At 37.9% G+C, this 23,413-nt stretch overlaps 1 protein-coding gene across 3 annotated transcripts in view; it reads right to left on the bottom strand.

The window, feature by feature from the left end:
• Nucleotides 1–21,932, bottom strand: part of LOC128857276 (uncharacterized) — a 100,942-nt gene extending 79,010 nt beyond the window's left edge. For all 3 annotated transcript variants that reach the window (XM_054092960.1, XM_054092961.1, XM_054092962.1), the window contains exon 1: nt 21,881–21,932. The gene's annotated coding sequence lies outside the window, so the exon portion shown is untranslated. The remainder of the gene's footprint in view (nt 1–21,880) is intronic.
• Between the last annotated feature and the right edge of the window lie 1,481 nt (nt 21,933–23,413).

The following is a 23,413-nucleotide window of genomic DNA, read 5'->3' as shown; positions in this document are numbered from 1 at the left end:
TTAGTCATTTTCTTACACATACACATGCACATACGAGTAGGTAAATATGTAGTTGTAAATATATGGCATAATATGGTGTTTTTGTGTTTGGAAATTTTCAGTGCGAAGCCTTCGGGCTAATAAAATTCTAAAGCACAATTTTGAAGGCGCTTGTTTATAAATGACTTGGTGGCCTGACCTCGTCCACCAAAGAAACCAAACATGCATATGTACGTGTATATGTATGTATGTATGCGTGTTTAGGTAGAAGAATGGCTATGGAAGTGAAAATTTTGTTGCAAAGCTGAATTGTAATATCTTACGTGCATTGAATTTGCAAACATCCACCCATACACACATACCAGCAGCTGTAAAATATATCCTCGCTTCTTGCCTTGGGCATAACCACCTTCGAGTTTTCGAAACTCTGGCAACTTGCCGTTACTTTGTAAATCAGTTAGAATGCACTGGAAATGTCAGTAAACAATGTTGTTGTTGTTTCTTTTTTGTTTCAAGAGTTTAAGAAAGTTGCTTGAATTTGAGCAAATTTAAAAGAATCTATCAACTCTAAGGCTGCAGGCGCTTTTCACAAGCTTCAAAAAGTGCTTTCGAGGTTATTGGGTAGTATTTCTCACGGAGAGCGCAGCGTGTGCTCAATACTGATTTCTGTAGTATAAATTGTTTGAATTAGCGGAAAGTCAACTGGTGGCTGCAGTTAAGTAGGCAATGTCGGACCTCTAAAGGTTATCAGATGAAGGCGGCTTACAATTTTAATGGAGTCTGGGGAAATGAAAAACACACTGGCCACTCTCAGATATGTCACCAGTTATCGGAGCGGTGCACACTGTTCTCGATGCCACGACAATCGGATGTCTTTCGTTAGCTTCGGTAGGATATATGATGTTTTGATCCCAGTTAGATATCAATGGGTAAGTCCAGATTAACGGAATTTCAGCACACTTTCGGCACGGACGGATCCAAAAGCAGTGATGGTAGCGGATCTGGATGGCACTTAGTCGAAGACACCAAGTACTCCTACGCTACAGGATAGATGGCTAAGCTATTCTTAACGGAAGTCTATGCCATCTTGAATGTAGGGTAGTAGTATTGGAATTTGTACTGACAGTCAAGGCACTTACTAACCCACTAAGACAAAACTCAACAGTGTTGCAAAACACAACGAAATTTGTCTTATTTGGGTGCTTAGATATTGGGGTATTACAGGGAACGAGTTGCCTGATAAACTGGCTAATGAAGGCTCTGCAAGCTCACCCCTAGGTTCTGAACCCTTACTAGGTGTTAATTCTGCATCAATTCAACTACGAATTGACAAATTTGTGACGTCAACCCATAGAAAGCGAGGGAATTAAAGAGGAAATTAGGGACCTTTCTCTTAAAACTTACTAAAAAGGATTTGAGAGTACCTGTGGGTGTAATAACAAGGCAACAACGTCTGTGCTCAGCATATGGCTATGGGAATCATTGGCGAACCAATATGCCTATCCGGCTGCGGGAATGGGGACTCTGCAGAGGATTTTCTCTGTAGCTGGCCGCCGTTTTCTAGAATCAGACTTTGGCTGTTGGATTGCGATGCATTGAATATGGGAAAAGTTCATAATCTTCTTCTTCCGGATCTCTTAAGATTCATCAATGAATCCAAAAGATTCGCGGAAAAGTGATCTCAAACCAATTTTTCCGTCTTACCATCGATGCTGTATCTTCTTGTATCTCTATTCCTTCCACTGTAATATATTTGGGTGGCTTTACTAACTGATTTTTTTTACTTATCCAACCCTCCATAAATCTAATCTTAGATTTTTAGCTTTAAAAATGTAATTCTATTGCCTGTAGGTATGCTGTTTAAATAGAACTTTGAGTTTTGTTTATTAGGAGACTTATGGCAAAATTTTCGGATAAATATTTTTGTAGCACCTTTTAACCCGCTATATACCTCAATTATGTATATTTTTGGCTCTTTCCCGCAAAAGAGACAAATGCCCATCTATTGATAAGTTAGAGGGTAAAAAATATTCCATAAAAATGCTCCCTGTTGGTTTTTCCTTAGAAAATAACGTGAAGAGGGGGACAACTTTGACCAGCTTAAAACAAAATAAGGACTTAAGCTTTCAAACCGCCGATAAACCTATGGATTAATTTGTCCTTTCTACCAGAACCTGTTGTTCGATCACGTGATTTCCTCAGCCGATTTACTATAATAATATGCAAAAAGTCAAAACAAAGCTCATCTCAAGCTAAGGCAGGCAGGCAGGCTGCCTACTGATGTTTGTTTGACAACATCTCTACAGCGAGGCTACTACGCTCCCAGTTAAGAAGCGTAGCAAGATGATCAGCGAGCAATTTCTGCTGAATTGATATCACAAAAACCACCCCTGCAGGCATTTGCTGGAGGCTGAGCCACCTCCGAGACTTGTTAGAAGGCATTCCTTTAACTGCCTTAAGGAGATCCAGTACCAAACACATCTACTGGACCAGAAAGTATATAAACGGGCATTAATCTTCCGTTGGACACCTTTTTTAAAACCTTCGTCTGGGCCCCCGGGTCTGGCTTTTTTCGTCCTATTCGAGGATCTTTTTTAAGAGGTTATATCCATAAACCGATAGAAAATTAAATTCTAGGAAGCTACCTGGAAGCTCAAGCACTTAGCTAATATACAATAGACATATATGTTAAACTCACGTCCAAAGTCGAAAAAGTCTGGGCAGACCTGGGTGCCCGACATATGGTTGAACTCCTGCCCCCTAAATGTAGTCGTCGGAGTTCAATCACCACCCATCGCAGACGAAGAGCTTCAGCTGTCTCGTTAAATCGGTGACATCTTGGTACAATTATGTCTCTCACGACACTAACTACTTATTTATATGCCCCCTTAAACCCACTCACCTAACATCCCTCCCCCGTTGGACCCAACCTGTCAAAACAGCACGTCTTAAATGAGATAGACGATGGCGATTAGTGGCTACATCGTACCGGTAGCTCTTTATGAAATGGCAAAACAACTATAACAAAAGCAACATAAGGCACGCGCTCCTAATACGAGTGCTTACCAAATCTCAATAAATTGGGGAAGAACGGAATGACTAATGTAAGTCGCAGTCGATATCGACGATTAGATAAAAGAAAACTATTGAAATTCAAATGTTTATCATCGCTTGTCATTCAACGAATCGAAGGACATGTGTTAGCACTAAATGACTTGCAAATCACAATGACTTGCACTCACAAAAAAAAAAGAGGAGCACAAAGAAAGGAAAAAAAGCGAATGACAATTTAAGTGAAATTTCTTCTGTTAATATATAAATCATTTTTATTGCTTTACATATACGATTGTACAGCAATTTTTTCCGATTTTTTCAATTTCCTATTTGTATTCCTGTTTTTCATTTTAGGAAGAGTCTTACTTCCAGTTGTTAAATGGCCGCAGCAAGGAAAGAGAAACATTTTCGAGCATCGGTAAGAAGGTCAGCAGTGTCGTTTGTGAGGTTTACGTTCGTTAAATGGATTCAATTCGAGACAAAATTGGCAATTTCGATTTCATTTGGCAGCAGGTCAGACGGAATCGCATTTCCTGTATTGCTGCTGACATCCGGCATGGACAGAGGTGTGACGAGTATGAGGACGTGGGCGGGTGTGACTTGACGCCAGGACGCAACTTGTCACTAAGTGACACAAGCCAATGGCAACGAAAGTGTGGACTATACAATTCCTGCTTGAAATTGTAGTGAGTCATATCAGGAAAATGTTAGGGGGGAAAATAGTGGAAATATGTTACAAGGACACATGTCGCGACAGCTTTGTGGATGAATGTAGTGTATGGAATGTAATATTATATGCATGTGTGTGTAAGAATGTTTAAATATTTGCTCTAAAGCATAAGTGGCACAGTAGGTTGGTCTTTGTTTTTTTTTTAAACTCGAAACTTTGATTTCCTACCGCGGGCAATCCTACCTAAATATTGAAGCACAATAAAGGATTGATAACAAATATCGGTTGAGTATCTGTGGGCGGCCACCGTACGTAAGTTCGAATCTCTGTGAAACACCAAAATAAAGAAAAAGGGTTCTCCAATAACGGTCGCCCTCGGTAGGCAATGACAAACCTCCGAGTGTATTTCTGCCATGAAAAAGCTCCTCATAAAAAAGATCTGCCGTTCGGAGTCGGCTTGAAACTGTAGGCCCCTCCATTTGTGGAACAGCATCAAGAAGCACGCCTCAAATAGAAGGAGGAGCTCAGACGAATGCAGCTAAAGAGAAGATGCTTAGATATTCCCCTTCATCCTCCATACAGCTGACGCAAAGCGGCTGAGTCTCACAGCGTATATTCCTCGCGGATAGTGTTTTGTGAGGGCATCCACGAAATGCGAGAGCTGAGATTTTGTTAACCTCAGAAGATCATTGGAACCCCTCCGATCCACACGTGATCAGAAAGATGTTGCGACCTTAAAAGCTTGCGCATTTGCCCAGCGCTTGCTAAGTTGACACGAAGCCCACATTTCCAGGAGCAGCAGGTCAAAGGTATGCCATCCCCCTTGCTGTTTCCCGCAGTATCACTGCGACCAGGTACCCGGATGATCTATACATCAAAGAATTTGGATGCGATCGAAAGTGAAGACAGGCATTCCCTGACCAATTTCGAGTAGATCGTCATCGAGCTCAGAGCACTAATTGGTGCTTGGCTATCGGAGCAAGTATTTACTTTCATAACAGTTGTTAAACAAGTGAATAGCCAATTAGCTGCTTGTTTGATTGTGGTGATCCGGTAACTTGAACTTGAGTCTGAGGGCAAGCTCCTCGTAGAACACGTGAGCAGGTTCACCAGGCCTTGTCTCCAACAGCTGCATCCCGTCCACTCCTCGCTTGAAGGAATGAGAGTGGAGAACGTTTCACTTGGACTAAGCGAGGGTGTACATTGATCCATCGTCAAGCGGATGAACTTAAAGTTTCTAAAGATACTTGAGTGTCCATAGATGGGGTTGAGCCTGTAGCCGAAGCCTCTCAGTCAGATTGCGGCACCTGCAATGGCAGTTTTGCCTACAGGTACCAAATGAGTCGCGAATGCATGATGTACAGAATGCTGAGGTGTGACCAATATCAGACCGTTAACCGGCTCTCAGTGAACTTGGAGGAATAAGCTGTTTAGCTGACGTAACAGGAGTTATGACAGCGGGTTTTTTTACGAAAAAACTGCGATTGTGTTGGTGATATACGAAAAATATGTATCAATCCAGTTTCCGCTGATGTTAATATACTTTATTCCCATCTGAACCACGATTGATTAGACTAGTGTGTGAAATGAGCGAACAGAATTCTGCTGCTGAGTACCCGGCCGAAGTTATTCTCACAATTTTGCTTCGGATGGCCAAACTTGGCAATCTATCATCCTTCGCGCAAAAGCACGCTAATGAGCAAAACGAGAAGTTGCGTGCCTTGAAGTTTGCCAATTCAAGAAGAAGAATTAAACCAAAATTGATATAACCGCGCCCATGCATAATTTTTAGATTTATAGTACGACTAAAATATTTTCTTCAATAAATTTCCCTAGCCCATAGAGGTCATGCGTGATCCGCAGCTATGCACGCATATGTAACACGCTTAGAAAACCACCAGATAGCATCACGACATTAGCACTGAACTAAAACCCGCAAGGGGGCAGAGATCGCGGTCGGCCAAAGAATACTTGGAGAAGGGCGGTGTCGCGCGAGTTATGGTTTCTATAGACTCCCCAGTTATGGTTTCCGTCTATTTTTTGAAACCTCGAGTTGCGGCCATAACCCCTTTTAATATCCTTCCTCTAAATAATAAATACTTTTTATTAAGTTTATGGAAACTTTTATTGCAAATTTAGATTACGGAGTTTCTGCGACTTTTGCCAGTCGCCCTTCGCGGTTCAGCCACAACTGGCTTTTCTTAGATCTTTAGGTCTTAAATATAGCCTTAGTATATACATATTTAGATTTTAAATATGTGTGTTTGTGATGTTACTCAGCACCATCCAAATAGTCTACTTTTTGTTTAGACTTGCAGCAATTGTTTTACTGTGTCCTCTTATTTCACTCAAGTATGTTTTGCATACTTGAGTGTTGACACCAGTATGTTTGTTATCTGCATATACGTATGACTTCACGTCATTCGTATATGCAATGAGCGGATTATACTTAAGCATATACATATTTATGTATATTTATATTTCTAACTCTAAAGTGCTGAGTGGCATTCCTAAGGTTCATTTTACAATCATAAATTTTATTGGAATATGATTGTTTTCTTTTTCACTAATACTCATTTTACAATTAAAATATGGTTCTTTTCTTTTTGATAATTTTATGTGTGGGAGCGGGGCCATTCCACATAACTCCCCCACCGTTAGAGTTAGAACTCTCCTGAGTTCTTTCATTAATAAGTACATTTTGTTTGGGGTTGGTTTCCATTAACATAATTCCCCCTTCATTATAATTCTTTTTATTAACAACTTTTACTTTTATATTCTTCCTTTTCCAATATACAATTATTATAATCAATAAGAGCAATAAACATGTTGCTACTGTTACATTCATACCATATGAAACATTTTTATGGTATTTTAATTCTTTAATTTCTTTAATGTTTTCCAAATTTTTTTCTTCAATCATTTTAAACTTTAATTCCTGTTCGTAACTTTGGTTTAACATTTTTACTGGGTAGTGGAATTTTTCTGCAAATTCCACTTTATTATTTTCAAACATTTCATTATTTAATTCGATTTTACAATTTGTAAACGTAATCAGGAAATTATTTTTTAATACGATATTTCTATTGTCACAATTTTGTTTTAAGATTGTTTCGTATGCATTGACGATCAATATCGTATCGTCATCAATGTTTAATATTTTAGTTTTATTACTTATTTCAAAAGAACAATCATTTTCAAATATACAATTTCTACTTCGTTTTAGATCTTTCAAGGCAATGTCTTTCTTATAACTTAGATTTATTTCATTAATTGTAATAAATACTCATTTTCTGTTTTTATTTGTAATTTATTTCTGTTCGGTAATGGAGTGATCATCTTTAGATCAGTTATAACATAACTTCTTGGTATCTTTATTGCTATTACAAGTGATTGATTTTTATATGCTAATACTCCCATTTTTGCCATTTTCAATTTGTAAAAATCTATTTGGAAGTGATCAATTTCTTCCTTAGTTAGAATTCCTGGATGGACCATATTGTATTTAGCCGCAGCAATATTGTGCTGTATATCATTGACCCTACTTTCCAAATATCTCAATTTATTTATCAAATTATTAAATAGGATGTGCTCGTAAAAATTTTTTGTTCTGTTCATTCATACTTTTTACAAATTCCTTTATTTCCTCCCTATCTTCATTTATTGTTTTTCTAATCAAATCTATACTATCATTAAAATGATTATTTATTGCTATTTGCTTATTAACTGTTTCAATAATATTATGGTCATTTTCCTTCTGTACTTCTAAATATCCTAAAATCTCTTGTCTATCTTCATCATCCATTAACCCGAACAACCAATTATATGTTCTTCCTGCTGCGTTCAATAATCCCCTCCTGTATCTACCGTTCTTTTGGGGTCGAATTGTTCTTATCTTTGCCTTCAATGCCTCAATTTCATTTAGCAAAAACTTCTTTTCTGTCATATTAATGTTTCTGACTTCCTTTCCTAATTCCTCCACAACTTCTAAAATTTCTTGTGGCTGGATAATATGCAATATGGTTGTGGTCTCGTTAACTACTTCCACCTGTCCTATTCGTACAATGGTGTACCCTGCCTCGTCCAGTATCGGGGTCACCTGCAAAAATCCCCTCGCTGATGCCATGCTCACTAGCATGATATAAAATATTATATGCCACATAGTCTGAAAGCAAAATAATAAAAAAAACTTACAAGTGGAAACGGCAATAAAAAAAAATTAACCAGTATCTCCATTATGGACTATGATACTAAACCTATCATCATCGTAATTATTTTCTGTGTCCAAATTAGGTATGTTCGCAAATTTTTGTGGTCTTTTTATATTAGATGGATGGACGTTTTGCAATGGATTAATTCGGAAATATGGTTGGTCCTTATGTCTTACTCTTTTGTAATTTTTTGTGGGTCCTGATTCTCTGTATTCTGTATACTCTTCTCTATTGCTATTATGTTTTGCTATTATTTTTCTTTTTGTCAAATTAATTCTATCTTGTAATATGGATGGGCAAATGCTATCTTTGGCGAACCTTGGAGAACATTTGATGGTTGAGTGATATCGATCATTATAGTTCGCTATAACGATCTGCATCCTCATTTCCGTTGAAAGACTTGTATCATCAATTCCTGTTAATTTCTCCAACAGGGTTGAGTGAAGTCTCTCAATGTCTGCGTTACCAGTGTGATTATTGGGTTTTGTTAAATGGACCTCAATATTTTCAGTATTTAAATATTGTATCAATTGTTCTGCTCTAAACTCATTATCCATTATTACTTTCTTCGGTTTTCCGAATTTTGCGAACTGTTCTAGCAATATAGTTTTCTTTGACCTCCAATTCCTATCAGTTATTATATATGCTGCTGCAAATTTGGTCAATTTATCTATTGTCGTAACAAACGAATGTTTGTTGAAATGAAATATATCAATATGGATAACTTCGTTTTTATCCGTAGGGGTTTCTGTCAAATTGAACTTAGGTTTTATAGGTTTTCTATCATATTTTATTTGTTGGCATTTTTCACAGTTATTTATTATTAACTGAATATGCTCCCTGAGTTTCGGATAAAATATTTTGTCTTTCAATGTATTAATTGTTTCTGCAATGCCACTGTGCATCGACTCCTTACTGTGATACAAAGAGATTTGTCTATGCAGTTCTTCTTCCTGCGATATCTCTGTTGCTCTTTTTGTACATTTTATGAATTCCAGTTTGCTATTACAGGAGAACATGGACATCAACAACAGTTGAATTTTATGATAATCTTGCTCTTCAACTTCAGAAAATATTCCTACCTTACCTTTCCTAATGTGCCTTTCAAATATAGTTCTTAATATGTTTTCACTATTCAGTGGGTCAACCTCGATTATTTTCCTACCATGTGATATCTTAATTTCAGCTTCAGGGCTATATGTTATTATAATTTGTGTTTTATATTTATTAACAATCTCTTCTTTTCTAGCCAAATGTTCCAATAACTCTTCCTTTGCGGAATGTATCCTATCGGACATTTCAAAATTCGATTCTTTATCATTATTTTCGTTTATTTTCGGAGCATTCTCGATTCTACTCAAAAAATCTGCGACCACATTATTTTTTCCTTTCACATATTCTATTTCATAATTATATTCTTGTAATTTTAACAGCCACCTCTGGTGACGTTGTGAAAATTCTTTACCCTTGTATTTATTATTTAAATACACAATTGGGCAGTGGTCAGTGACTATTTTAAATTTATTTCCATATATGTATGGTCTGAAGTATGTGATTGCATAAATAATAGCTAGAAACTCTTTATCGATGGTAGCATAATTTTGCTCATGCTTGTTAAGAGTTCTAGAAATATAGCATACCGGCTGTCCTTGCTGTGACAGCACTGCGCCAATAGCATAGTCACTTGCATCCGTTGTAATTGAAAATTCTTTATCATACTCTGGATACTTAAGAATCGGATGGGAAGAAATGAGAGCTTTGAGATTTTCAAAACTCGAAATATATTGCGGGTCATTGGGGTTTATTTTACCCCCTTTCTTTAAATATTTAATCATTGGGTACGCTATTTTTGAGTAATCTTTTATGAATTTTCTGTAATACCCTGTGGCTCCTAAAAAGCTTTTTAATTGCCTTTCGGTCCTTGGTACCTTTAAATTCAAAATTACTGCAATTTTCCCTTTGTTAGGTTTTATTCCTTCGTTGGTCAACGTATGACCTAAGAATTGTGTTTCTTTCTTTAAGAAACTGCACTTATCCGCTTGAATTTTTAAATTGTGTTCTTGCAGTTTTGAAAAGATTTTTCCTAAAGAAACCAAATGCTCTTCCAATGAAGTGGAAAATATTAAAATGTCGTCTAAATAAACAACACAAATTTTATTTATGTAGTCTCTCAATATGTCATTCATTAGCCTTTGAAAGGTAGCCGGGGCGTTTTTCAACCCAAATGGCATTCTGACATATTCATACAAACCTAGTGGGGAAACAAAAGCTGTTTTTTCAATATCCTTAGATGCCATTAAAATTTGATGGTAACCTTTTGCAAGATCTATAGTGCTAAAGTACTGTGCTTTGCCCAACTTGTCTAAGATTCCATGAATATTTGGCAAGGGATATTTATCGTCAATGGTTATTTGATTAAGCCTACGATAATCAACCACTAAACGAAACTTTTTATTTCCGGACTTATCTTCTTTTTTCGGAACTATTATAATAGGAGAGCTATACCTACTCCTGCTTTTTTGAATTATACCCTGCTTTTCCAATTCTTTAATTTGCCTGACCGCCTCCTCTTCATGTTTCGGAGGTAACCTATAAATTTTTGAATTTATTTGTTGGTTTGTGACCGTCTTTACTTCATGGACCACTGATTTTGTATTAGTCAGTGTGTCCCCATCTTTAAAAATTAATTTTTTATATTTTTTTAGCAATTTTTCAACTCCTTTACGTTCATCTGATTTTAGATGATCAAGTTGAATATTTTGCAATTTCCCAGACTCCAATGCATAAACCTGCTCTTGGATCGTCTTTGAGAGGAATGGTATTTTTACACCATTAAGGAGTTCAATTTCCTCCTTTTCTATATCAATTGCCTTGACATTTTTAAATATAAAGTCATTTCCCAACAACAAATCGTATGGTTTATCAAAATCCATCTTCACCCACTTTATTCTAGCCTTGGCAACATATTGAAACTCTGATGGGCACGGAGAACTAACTCTTTCATTTGTGCCCTTAATATTACCATTTAAGGTACTCACTATTATGTTATTTCCTTTAATAACCGGTAGATTATATTCATCGAAGGTTTTTTTCTTCATAATACTAATTGTAGATCCTGGATCCAGCAAAGTTAAAAAATTTTTATTGAATAACGTCAATGTTATTAGAATTTTATTCTGACCACCCGAGGCTAGTTTGTAAAAAACTCTTCGTTTATGTTTACAGCCTCCCCTTGACTCGCAGCATCGACGTCCATGGGTTGAGGCCCATTTGAACGCCTTGTTTGCTGAGATGTATTAAGTCTATTTGGAGTGTTTTGTGGTCGATTGTTTAATTGTTGGCTACCTTGCCTATAATATTGGCCTTGTTCATATACAGGACGGCCATTTACCTGTTGCGAATTACTTTGTCTATTATTTTGTCGTGAAAAATTGGGTGCACGGTAATTGTTTTGAGCAGTGCTATTTTGCGAACGGCTGCTATACCTGCCTGAATTATTGGCTTGCGAATTGTTGCCGTTATTATGCCTAAAATTGGCATTCTGTCTAATATTATTATTATTATAAACAGGGCGAGGATTAAAATTTCCAGACTGTCTGTTTATATTTTTGGATATGAGCATTGGATTCAGGTTTCCAGCATCCAAGCCAATAAAATTGTATATACAAGCCGACATCTGCGGCCATGACACTATGTTTCTTATGGTGCAAGCAAACGTACCTGCCGCCAATTGTTTTATTCTTTGAATGAGCATTCCCGTGAATATCTCCTTCATCGCATCACCATTTTCACTTAAAACACTAAATTCGGTGATATTATCAATTATATCCCTAGCTTTTTTATTAAGTTCACTTATACTCCCTATTTTTAAATGTGTAATGTCGTTCGTTATCGACATTTGGTCTTTAGTTGACCGAAAATGTTGCTTTAACTTTGTTTTACACTCCTCCCAATTTTCTGGTGGGGTCAGAGAAAGAAAATTTTTTGCTGATCCTGATATCTTAAGATCGAAAACTATTCTATACACTAGGTCCTGTTGCTCTGGGTAGTCCCCCAAAATCCTATCAATTGTTTGAATAAAATAGGGCAACTTCTTTGTGTTGCCTTCAAAAGGATGTAGATATTTTAAGTCTTTCTCCACCTTTTGTCTTAAGGTGGTTCTTTGATATATAGCATTTTGCTGCAATAGTTGCGTTATCGCTACTAAACAAGCCTCCATATTTTGGGCCATTTACTTTTCGAATCAACAAAGGAGTAGAAAAAATATATATTTTATAATTCAATTTTTTTTTATTATTATTGATTTGCTTTTACCGAACTGGCATACGTCACATGCCTGATTATTAGTTTTTGCTTACTTGCTTCGAGAAAATTTCTTAATTGATTTAACGTGCCCAAGCATTAAGTACGCTTGCTCTATTTTTTTTTCTGCACTGGGGCTCTTTCCACAATATTAAACATATTAAACCTGTTTCTATTAGTGCGAAGATTATTGCCCGCAAATCGATTAACCATCCTCCTGAATCTTGTGGCACTAGGATCTACCTCCGTGAGGGTTGGCCATTCAATCATATTCTTATCCTGGCGTAAATTACTGTACGTCATTTTTTTTTTTTTTTTTTTTTTTTTAACTAATTATAAACCTCTTTAAATTTGACACATTTTCTATATTTTTTTTTTGTTTCTTTTCCTTTTACTTCGTATTTCTTCTATGTTTCATATTTTCTCTTTACATTAACAATTTTTCACAAAAAAAAAAAAAATTTTTTTTTCACTGTCGTTTTCAAGTATCATAACTTTTCGCAAAATGTTAAAAAATATATGTATCACTAGCTACTTACATAGACTCCTTTCGTCAATGGATGGATCAAAATTTTCAGGATCTCTGCTCTGCTTGGTCTTCACTTATTTGCTGTGGTTTGGTTGATGTTTCCGGAGTGCTCACTGGTACTTGTTGAAATTGTTATTCTGCTGCTGTTATTTTGCTGCTGTTGTTTTGCTGCTGATGTTACTGCTGTTGTTTTGCTGCTGATGTTGCTGCTGTTGTTTTGCTGCTGATGTTGCTTTTGCGTTTGATAGCGATCAAGGAAACAAGCGACCTCTTTGATGACAGAGATATCTGTTGCTGCTGCTTCTTTCACTGCTATTTTATAGTGCAGTTTTTAAATTTTTATGTGTAAATGCTTTCCTTCTTTAAAGATCCCTTAATAAGCAACCACCGTAGCCGAATGGGGTGGTGCCATCCGTATCGCGACTGCGCCAGTTATGGTTTCTATAGACTCCCCAGTTATGGTTTCCGTCTATTTTTTGAAACCTCGAGTTGCGGCCATAACCCCTTTTAATATCCTTCCTCTAAATAATAAATACTTTTTATTAAGTTTATGGAAACTTTTATTGCAAATTTAGATTACGGAGTTTCTGCGACTTTTGCCAGTCGCCCTTCGCGGTTCAGCCACAACTGGCTTTTCTTAGATCTTTAGGTCTTAAATATAGCCTTAGTATATACATATTTAGATTTTAAATATGTGTGTTTGTGATGTTACTCAGCACCATCCAAATAGTCTACTTTTTGTTTAGACTTGCAGCAATTGTTTTACTGTGTCCTCTTATTTCACTCAAGTATGTTTTGCATACTTGAGTGTTGACACCAGTATGTTTGTTATCTGCATATACGTATGACTTCACGTCATTCGTATATGCAATGAGCGGATTATACTTAAGCATATACATATTTATGTATATTTATATTTCTAACTCTAAAGTGCTGAGTGGCATTCCTAAGGTTCATTTTACAATCATAAATTTTATTGGAATATGATTGTTTTCTTTTTCACTAATACTCATTTTACAATTAAAATATGGTTCTTTTCTTTTTGATAATTTTATGTGTGGGAGCGGGGCCATTCCACATAACTCGCGCGTTAGCAGATACCGACATCATATCGGATAGCGGAAAAACAACAACCCAGAACCGTGTACGATGCAAGAGTCTTTCCGAGGTCTTATGCTTCCGAGCGGAGTGAATAAGGAAAAAAAATTGACTCACACATTGAATTCACACTCATAATGGAAAATAATTAAGAATTTCTCAGTGTATGAAATAAAAAGTACTCAGTATATTAAAATTAAATATTTGCATACGAGTACACATTTCATACATTATATAGGGTGTTTTTTAAAGGGCTTGATAAATTCATACGATAATACAAAACGGAAATATTCTTGGAATGATTTTTTTTTATAATCAAAGAAATATTAAAATTACATGGCATTTATTTTTTGGTTATGATACCCTGAACATGTCCGCCGCGGTTACCAGTTTATATGGTCCATTGGATCAGTAAAATTTTTGACTAATTTTTCTAATAAATCTGGCCGTATGACGTCAATGGTGGCTTGAATATTGCAATAAATCGATTGTTAAGCGCGCGGTATGGCAAGTTGCGTCGTCCTGTTCTGGCCAAATGTTGTCGATGTTCAGCTGACTAATTTTTGGAAACAAAAATTCAGTCAGCATGGCTCAATAGCACACGCCATTCACCGTAACGGTAGCTTCGTCCTCATTTCGTAAGAAATAAGGACCGAGGATAAACCATGGGCTTAACCAAAACTGCCCCTGCGAGTGGACTGCCCTAGTAGCACTACACTACACCTGAATTAGGCTTTCACAGTCAGCCACTCCACGCTGCGAGATGACATTTTACAAATACATAGCATAACCTTTGCAGCGTGAATATTCAGTCCCCATGATTTTCTTTTCTTTGGATTGCTGTAATGAATCCATTTTTCATCAGCCGTCACGATGCGATGACGAAATCCCTTCCTTTCTTGCCGCTGGAGCAGTTGTTCACAGGCGAAAAAACGACGTTCAACATCCCTTGGTTTTAACTCATAAGGAATCCATGTCCCCTGTTTCTGAATCATTCCCAAAGCATGCAATCGCTTGGAAAGGGATAGGCGGGTAACTCCTAATAATGAAGCAAGCTCTTCTTGCGTTTGACACGGATCCTCCTTGAGCAATGCCTCTAATTCAACGTCTTCTAAGGTTTTGGCTTTCCTTCACGCGGACGGTCGTCAACTTTAAAATCACCGTCTTTGAAGCGACGGAATCAATCTCGGCACGTTGTTTCACTTAAAGCAGTATCTCCACAAGCTTTTTGTAGCTCTCGATGAGCTTTAGGCGCCGTTTTTTTCGAAAGAAAGAGGAACATCAACACTTCCCGCAAATGACGATTATTCGGCACAAAACCAGACATTTTCACAAAACCAAAAGTATTTGATACTAAAACAAAATCACTAATGTGTCGAAGCAGTTTGTTTGCCATATGTTTAAGCTTGGTTTATGACGTTTAGGTTATGTTAGCATCGACTAGCACACACTGCTGGCGGCATCTATTGACAAACAGCGGGAACTTAGTTGCGCACCTAATAAAAAACTGAAAAAACCCAATTTTTAGAGTGTCAAATGCCAGGAAATAGCTGCAGTCGCACTGATTAGTAAGTTTCTTGGTTTTTGTGTTTCGCATTAATAGACGAGCCAAAATGGGCAACACCGTCCAAGCCCAATTTTTGGGTGGGCCAACTTCAGCGTAATTTTTTTAAATTATTAAATTTTTTTTTATTTTTTGTATGTAAAAGAAGTGAAATAAAAGGCCTTACAAATTTAAAAATCGTTTTTCATATTTTTATTGAAAAAAAAATCCTGAAAATATCATAAATTTTCGAGCTCTACACCACCGGGACCCCTTAATGAGCAGAAATATCAACAGAGTTTGCCATTCTCGGCTCTCAAATTATAGTTATCGATAGTTCGCACGCAGCTAAAAAAACACCCGATACGCTCCGAGTTTTATTCTGTATTCATTTGCCTGGCAAGGAGTTTTACGCGCTCGAGTTGTTCAAACGACAAGTTGGAGAATAAACGCTTTTGAAAATTTCTTACACAACTTAAGCAAATATTTTGCCTCGAAACCAATAAAATTTCACACGTATGTGCACACATACACACACACATGCAACAAACCCTGCTGCCAATGATTCGCAAAATTTCGCAAGAATTTTTCTTTTCGCCAATCCACAACTACACACACACGCACACATACATATTTTTACACTTTGCTGTTATTGCTATTCTGGTTGCCGCTGTTTCGTTTAAGGGGGTAGTATGGTATTTTTTTTTTTCATTTTTTTTTTTTTTTTTTTTAAATTATTCTATAACATCTTAAGATTATTGTGTGAAAGTTTGAAGTGCATTAGAGTAAAATTGACAAAGACACAAAGGATTAAGTATCTACCTCTCCAACCGGATTTCACGCTGCCGAAAATCTTTAAACGCGTTTTTCTCACACTTGCCTTTTTTACGGTCGGTGTCCACTGTAGATTCATATCTACTGCACCGATTCTTTTCAAATTTGGTTTTTTTGTTTCTTTACTTTATTCACGGGGTAATGACGTCGAGTTTTTTTTTTTTTTAATTTTGTCATATTTTAAAACAACAAAGTTTTCAAGTTTTTTTTATGAAAAATCGGTGTTTTGACTTCAAAGCGCTTTAAAAAATTTAAAAAAAAAAAAAAAAAAAAAAAAGAAATTCGACGTTGTTACCTGCGAAACTTTATTAGCTGATGAAATCAATTTGGTTTTTTGATTTTAGTTGATCCAGTAATGAGTTCTGAGGGACACCGCAATAAAACTTTTTTATGAGACGTCCGCGAAGATTCGCTGCCACCAACTCATTTCTTCATAAAAATCAATGAAAATTTCACACAATATTCTTTAAATATGACTTTATAATGAAGTAATTTTAAAATTTTGAATAAATCAACTGTGTCGACAAAAAAAATTTCGAAAAATATGCTTGTTTTACACCGAATTAACCATACTACCCCCTTAAAAACATTCGTATGCAGCAAATGTGATACAACAACAATAAGGAAGTCATTCAAATAAATGAAATAAAGCAAAGGAAGAAATACCCGAGAAGCGCAAAGGCGATGGACGCGGCAAGATATGGAACAAGCTGTGAAATATTGCAGAGTTCAAGGCGCATAAGCTACATTAAGCGTTATAAGCACACACACACACACATGTGCAGGTATAAGCATGTATACACATATATAAGCTTGTATACACACATATGTGTGTGTATACATATACAAGCGACTATGTGCATTAACCACGAACACAAGCGCACACACAACCTATACCTGGCGTAGTTTGCCGCTGGCACTTGGCTGCCGCCACAGCTCCTGCGGTCACACAAACAGCCAACAAATTGCACACAAATGCAGTTTGCATTCCGGAGAGTTACACATTTTGTACACGACTCAACTGCTTTTGGAAAAATGGTAAAAAATATTTTTACAATAACTTTTGCACGCTTTTAGTTGTCTGTGTGTGCATGTGTGTGTTTGTATTTGTGTATATATTTTCAATGTGGCATAGAAAGGCAAACGCTTGCTGACATAGTGGAATGCTACGAATTCCTTTAACGAAATTTCGTTGTAACTTTGGCTGCTTTGTACACAAATGCATATGCGCTTGCCCAGATATGCTTTTAGGCATGTATGTCCGTGTATGTGTGTGTGTGAATAGATATCTAGAAGCAATTCGAACAATGTATTTGCGGTCGAAGTAGTTTCGTGAAATGCAACACACAAATATTTATGTACACATTCCACAAAATATTACATTTGCCATTTGCGTTTGCTCAAAGAGTCCTCGGCTTGCGCAAAACATATGAACCCACTAGTGCCTTCCTTCCACTCTTTCTTAAGGCTAAGAACTTGCGAAAGATTACGGAATCCTCATATTGGGTGCAAAATAAGTTCCTCTCCATTTACATGCACCATCAGTCATCAATTCTTCCTGGGCAACGGCAAATCAATGGATTCTGGTAAGTAGAATCGAAAGCTCCAATAAGAGGTTGCCCTGTGTTCCTGCTTTGACATTTGAGAGGAACTTTGATAATATTGGGCTGAGGAACAAGTTCATAGCGTTTTTATATTTTTTTTAATTTTACACCGATTTGTGTGGTGTTAAGCAAAGGGTAAGAATTCATTCGACAGAACTCTTTCTGCTCTACAAAACTATGTTAATTGTATTTTTAAGTTATTTAATGTTTTATTAGTTTTGAGGCTTAGAAATGGAATATCCACGAGGCAAAAATCAACATTTTCGACACCTGCTCTTCTTCGCTTTTCATCGAGGTCAAAACGCTGCCGAAGCAGTCCCGGACATTTGCGACGTGCATTTTCGACACCTGCTCTTCTTCGGTTTTCTTCGAGGTCAAAAAGCTGCCGAAGCAGCCCGGGACATTTGCGACGTGCATGGAGATGGGGGCATAGGCGCGTCTACAGCACGAAAATGGTTTGCAAATTTCTAAAATGGCGACTTTGACGTCGATGACACATCCCGCAGCGGAAGGCCTTCTGAATTCGATGAATAACGTCTCAAATCATTTTCGAAGGAGAGCGGTCCCCCCCAAACCAATCGTGAATTGGCGGAAAATATGAACTGCGATCATTAAACGATTCTCTGTCACCTCTATTCAATGGAATTTACCGAAAAATTGGGAGTCTGTGTGCCGCACGAGCACAATGAAAGAAAGCAAAGAAAGTCGCCTTCAGATTGCTTCTCAGCTTCTCAGCATCTCGCCCGCCACCGAGCAACATGCGGGCATAAACAGCGCTTTTTGTACCGAGTCGTTACGGGAGATGAGAAATGGTGCCCATACATATGAAGCAAAGAAAGAAGTGGGTGGCTTCAGGAGATACGCCAAAGCCGGGAATAAAGCCGGATCGTCATCCAAAGAAGACCAAGATATATGTTTAGTGGGACTGGGAAAGCATGGTGCACTGGGAAATGCTCGAAAAGAATGTCACGGTTAACATGGAGCTCCACATTGCCCAGCTACACGGCGTGAATGAGGCTATTCGACTGATAAGACCAGATCGCCATGGTCAAATCATACTCCTTCACGACGACGCCAGGCCCCATGTTGTACATGCAATCAAAGCCGCACTCCAAGAGCTCGAATAGGAGGTCCTTCAGCATCCACCGTACTCTCTGGACCTTACACCGACCGATTACCATCTTTTCCGCTCCCTGAAGGGCGTTAGCTTCGATAACAAAGAGGTTCCTGTTTTTGTTTAAATAAAAGTCTTCGATAAAAACGATACGATCCATTAGAAAGAGCTAGTGAGAAATAATCGGTTCTTTCGTAGTAAAGTACTCTTATTAATATGTTATTGGTATTATACAAGTAGTATATAGTATGACAATCAATTCTGGTCACTTTTTCGTATTATATAGTTTTGAATTCGCACACTCTTGTAATCCATCGATCTTGACCTAAGGATGTAAGAGTATTTACAAATCTATTTCCGACTGCATTTTTACTACTATACTCAATATACACCCAAGGATTTTGTTTCTGAGCAACGCCTCTCTGAGTACAGGGCTGGTGGCAGAATTAGGAATTAAAAGCAAAATTAAAAAATATTTATCAATGAAAAACGTTTAGTTCAACAACTATTAGATAGAAGACAAGTGTGAAGTTTATTTCTTTTAAAATTATTTCTTTTAAATATTGATCTTTACATGGGATACACTCCTGGAATCTGGCCTCCGTACTCCGAGCCACTCACTGCAGAAGTGATGTTAGTATGCCATTTACCTCGGGAATGATAATTTCTTTTAGTGCTGGGTTTGCTTAGACTTACTTTTGATGGGGGTACCAGAAAACAGTCCGTAGGGTCAAGATCGGGCTACCGCAACGGGTAATCAGTTTGTAGCGAGCCACGAAGTATCGCCCATGGAGAGACCATGTCTCTCTGGCGATGTGTGGTTTGGCGCCACCTTGCTGATCCCATGAGTGTGCACTGAAGGCAGGATAATCAGATTATTGGCAGAAGATAATCGTTCATCATGTGATATTAAGAGAAGCCGTCCACAGAACTTGCTTGCACTCGCCGAGTGTAAAAAAAATCCAATTCCAATTCTTTATTTTTATGCAAATTGTAATCGTTAGGCTTCATTCGGCGCTTGCACAATTTGAACTTTGAAAAGGCGAAAATCTAAAATTATTCCAGAATTTTACATAATCTTTGCAGGTCCAAGGGCTGCCGCCCTCGTGCGCACGGATTGATGCAGATTATGGTGCAAACTTATAGCGACGAGTTCATTTGTTGTGGTCCCTTATAGGTATAATACTTAACAGATAAGCTTCCGATCACAATATGCGGGTACAACCGCCACGTCATATGCTATGTTGACAGTCATAAAAAGTTATAAGAAAACTAGAAAGAATATGTATAAAAATGTTAAAAAGAACCGGAGATAATAACAATAATAAAAATAATTGGCGCTTACACCCATCGTTGGGTGTTTCGCCGAGCTGCTCTTCCTATTTGTTCTATGGGTATTGATGTTTTCCCAAATGAAACTGTAGTTCGTCTTCGAACAACAAACGGGTTTTTATGAGGAGCTTTTTCAGAAATGCGATGGGAGGTTTGCCGTTGCTTGCCGAGTACCAATCGCTATGAGAAAAAATCGTGTGTTTCTATATATAATAGTCATACACTAACCCATTCGGCTGCAGCAGTCTACACTTTTTTTTTTGTTTTTTGTCGGGACAACTAGCAAGTGTAGCACTCAGGCATTAATCAAGTCCATTGTACTACACTTGGATTCCCTTTTAATTTTCTTTAAATCTACCCGATCTCCGAAGAAATCTGAGTATATCTTGTGGTGCCAAGGAGCCAAGGTGGTCGCTTCTTAACACATCAGTGCCAAATACCTCAAACCTGATTCGAGCGAAGGCGGGGCAGACGCACAGAAAATGGTCCGCCGTCTCATCCTCCTCTTCACAAGCTGGGCAGAGTACACTGTCTGAGATGCCCAACCTTTCCATGTGCTTTGCCCATAGAAAGTGACCCGTCATCAGTCCAACCAGCCGTCTGCACTCCCCTCTGCTTATTGACAGAAAGGTTTGCGACAGTCGATCGGACATGACAGGTAACATCAGTTTTGTCCATCTGCAGCCTCTCTCAGCCTGCCAAGCTCGCTTGTGGGTAGTAGTTACCCATTTGCTAGCCGTGGCCGTGATGGGCGCAGAGGGGAGTGGCAAAGCGGGCTCTGGGCCAAAGAAGTTGGCCTCAGAGCCCATCTTAGCTAAGGAGTCAGAGGTCTCGTTACCCGCGATACCCACGTGCCCCGGGACCCATGTTAGCATCAGGCTATTGTGTCTACCTACGTAGTTCAGCCTGGATTTACAGCACACGACCACCTCTGATGTGGTTGGGGGGCTGTCTAAGGACATGAGCGCATCTTGGGTGTTGCTGCAGACACATATAGATCTGCCTCTGCATCGGTTTTCCACAACAAAGTTTATCGCTTCCTGAACTACATACACCTACGCTTGAAACACAGATGCATGCATTCCAAGAGCAAAGTGCAGTTTTGTTGTGCTGGATTCCACGTAGATCCCAGAGCCGGAGCCATGCTCGGTCCTGGAGGCATCCGTGAAAATGCGAAAACAGTGTTTGACCACAACTGAGCCTCTGGCAGTACTCCACTGTATCTCTTTTCAAGTACGACTTTTGATGGCATGGGGTCAAGGAGCATGACGAGGCCTTCTCTGTTTTGCAATGCCAGACATGGGCCGTACCAGTTCCCATTGTGTTTCAGCCTGCAAATGGCAAATCAATCACTACACTTTAAAAAAATTTCAACGATGAATATATTTTAAAATTATCCCAAATTTTTTTTTTAATTTTTTTCAGTTTACTGCTTTTATACTCAAGCCTAACAATAAATAAATTTGCAGAAAAACTGACGGCAATGTGCAAAATACTTAGATCATTTGATATGGAGTTGCTTCAACACCATAAAGTATTTTTGGGTGAGTGTTTGCCGACGAAAATGTCCCTAATTCTAAATATTTTCTTGAATTATTCATTAAACTTACCATAAAAAGTAATGGTTTCACATAAATGACATTGGTTGGGTTTACACCTGAAAGTATACAATGAGAAAAATACTTAGCTATATTTACTATATGTATATCTTATTGAACTATTGTATATTTAAATATATTTACATTTTCTATATATAACTAAAAATTTTGTTTGGAGAGTGGGTGACTTCGTGCAAGTAAATCTTGTCGATGACTTTCAGAATTCCTGCTATGTTGGCAAAGGCTCTTAAGGAAATGTGGAAAAATTGTGTTCACTCGATGCCGAAAAAAGTGTATGCACAAATCTACATAAATATGCTCTTCCTACAGTATCACAACAACAACGTATTGCTGGCACTTCAGGTACATACATTTTTCGTGAAATAAAAACCATAAATTTTGAATGTCTTTTCATCAATAACTCGACAATACTTCAACACACGCACTCGCACACTCACACGCCTGCACTTCCATGTTGCGCTGCAATGAGGCAATCACTGCAATAAGTCTGCCAACAAAGAAAAATAACAACTGGCAGAAAGTGTGTTAAGCAGAAACATGAAAAAACACTTTCAATTCCGCTTTTTTCTTTTCATCTCCAAAAATACTTGCACTACTAAAACAACTGGAATTAAATTCATTGCCATTTGCCATTAATGGGAATTCAATAACAACAGCAACAGCAGCAGTGGCAGTGGCAGTGGGGCAAAAATTTGTGGAAACTCAACATTGGCAGCCATCGACGTTTGCTACAATTGTTGCATACAACAACAAGAAGTGTTAAGAGAAAATCACAAAAAAAAAAAACAGAAAAACAAAGTAAAAATATGCGAATGCTCCACCTGAAACATGGAATTATTAAGTGCTGTTCGGAATTTCAAGCGCGACCACGAGTGCAGTGCACCCATTTCAATTGAACTTTAAATTCGATAGCATTGAGCTGTGCAGCGTGGAGTGCAGAGCGGCGAGGTCTGGCAGAAGGATGTGGGAATTTATGATGCTGAATATAATGAATTTTCAACGCTTGCAATGCGTGCACGTGCACGTACGGGTACACCAAGCCGTAAAAGGGGGCACAACAAACGTTAGCGTAGCTGCTGTAAGGCAAAGCATAAGAGAGAAAAGTAGGGGGGGAAGTGTGGCATAAATTTATAAATTGTTTGCAAGCAGAGTACCTGCGAATACGTAGTTTTTATTACACCGACTTAGAGGCAAGATTGCGTTGGATCAAGAGCAAAAGCGTTCAGTTATGTTTGCAGCTCACTGAACAAAATTCTACGACGTAGCGAAGTCTGCACTTGCATTGCAGTCTACACTCAAACGAAGAGGCGCTGTTGAGCGGGCAAATGTTTTGAAGAAATATACATTTCCAAGTATGTAAGTAAAATGCAATCTGAATTCTAACCAAAATGGAAAGTGGATTGTAAAAATAGTCTTGGGTAATTTCTGCACCACAGGGCAATATATTTTTAGAGAGACATTTAGCGGTACACCATTTAGCGGAAAAACAACCTAGTACGTTTTGAATACAAATTAGTGCTTATT

This window comes from Anastrepha ludens, chromosome 3 (assembly GCF_028408465.1).
Source record: "Anastrepha ludens isolate Willacy chromosome 3, idAnaLude1.1, whole genome shotgun sequence".
NCBI classification, from domain to species: Eukaryota; Metazoa; Arthropoda; class Insecta; order Diptera; family Tephritidae; genus Anastrepha; species Anastrepha ludens.
Note: the sequence above shows the minus strand (reverse complement) of the source record. Positions and strands in the feature narration are given on the sequence as shown.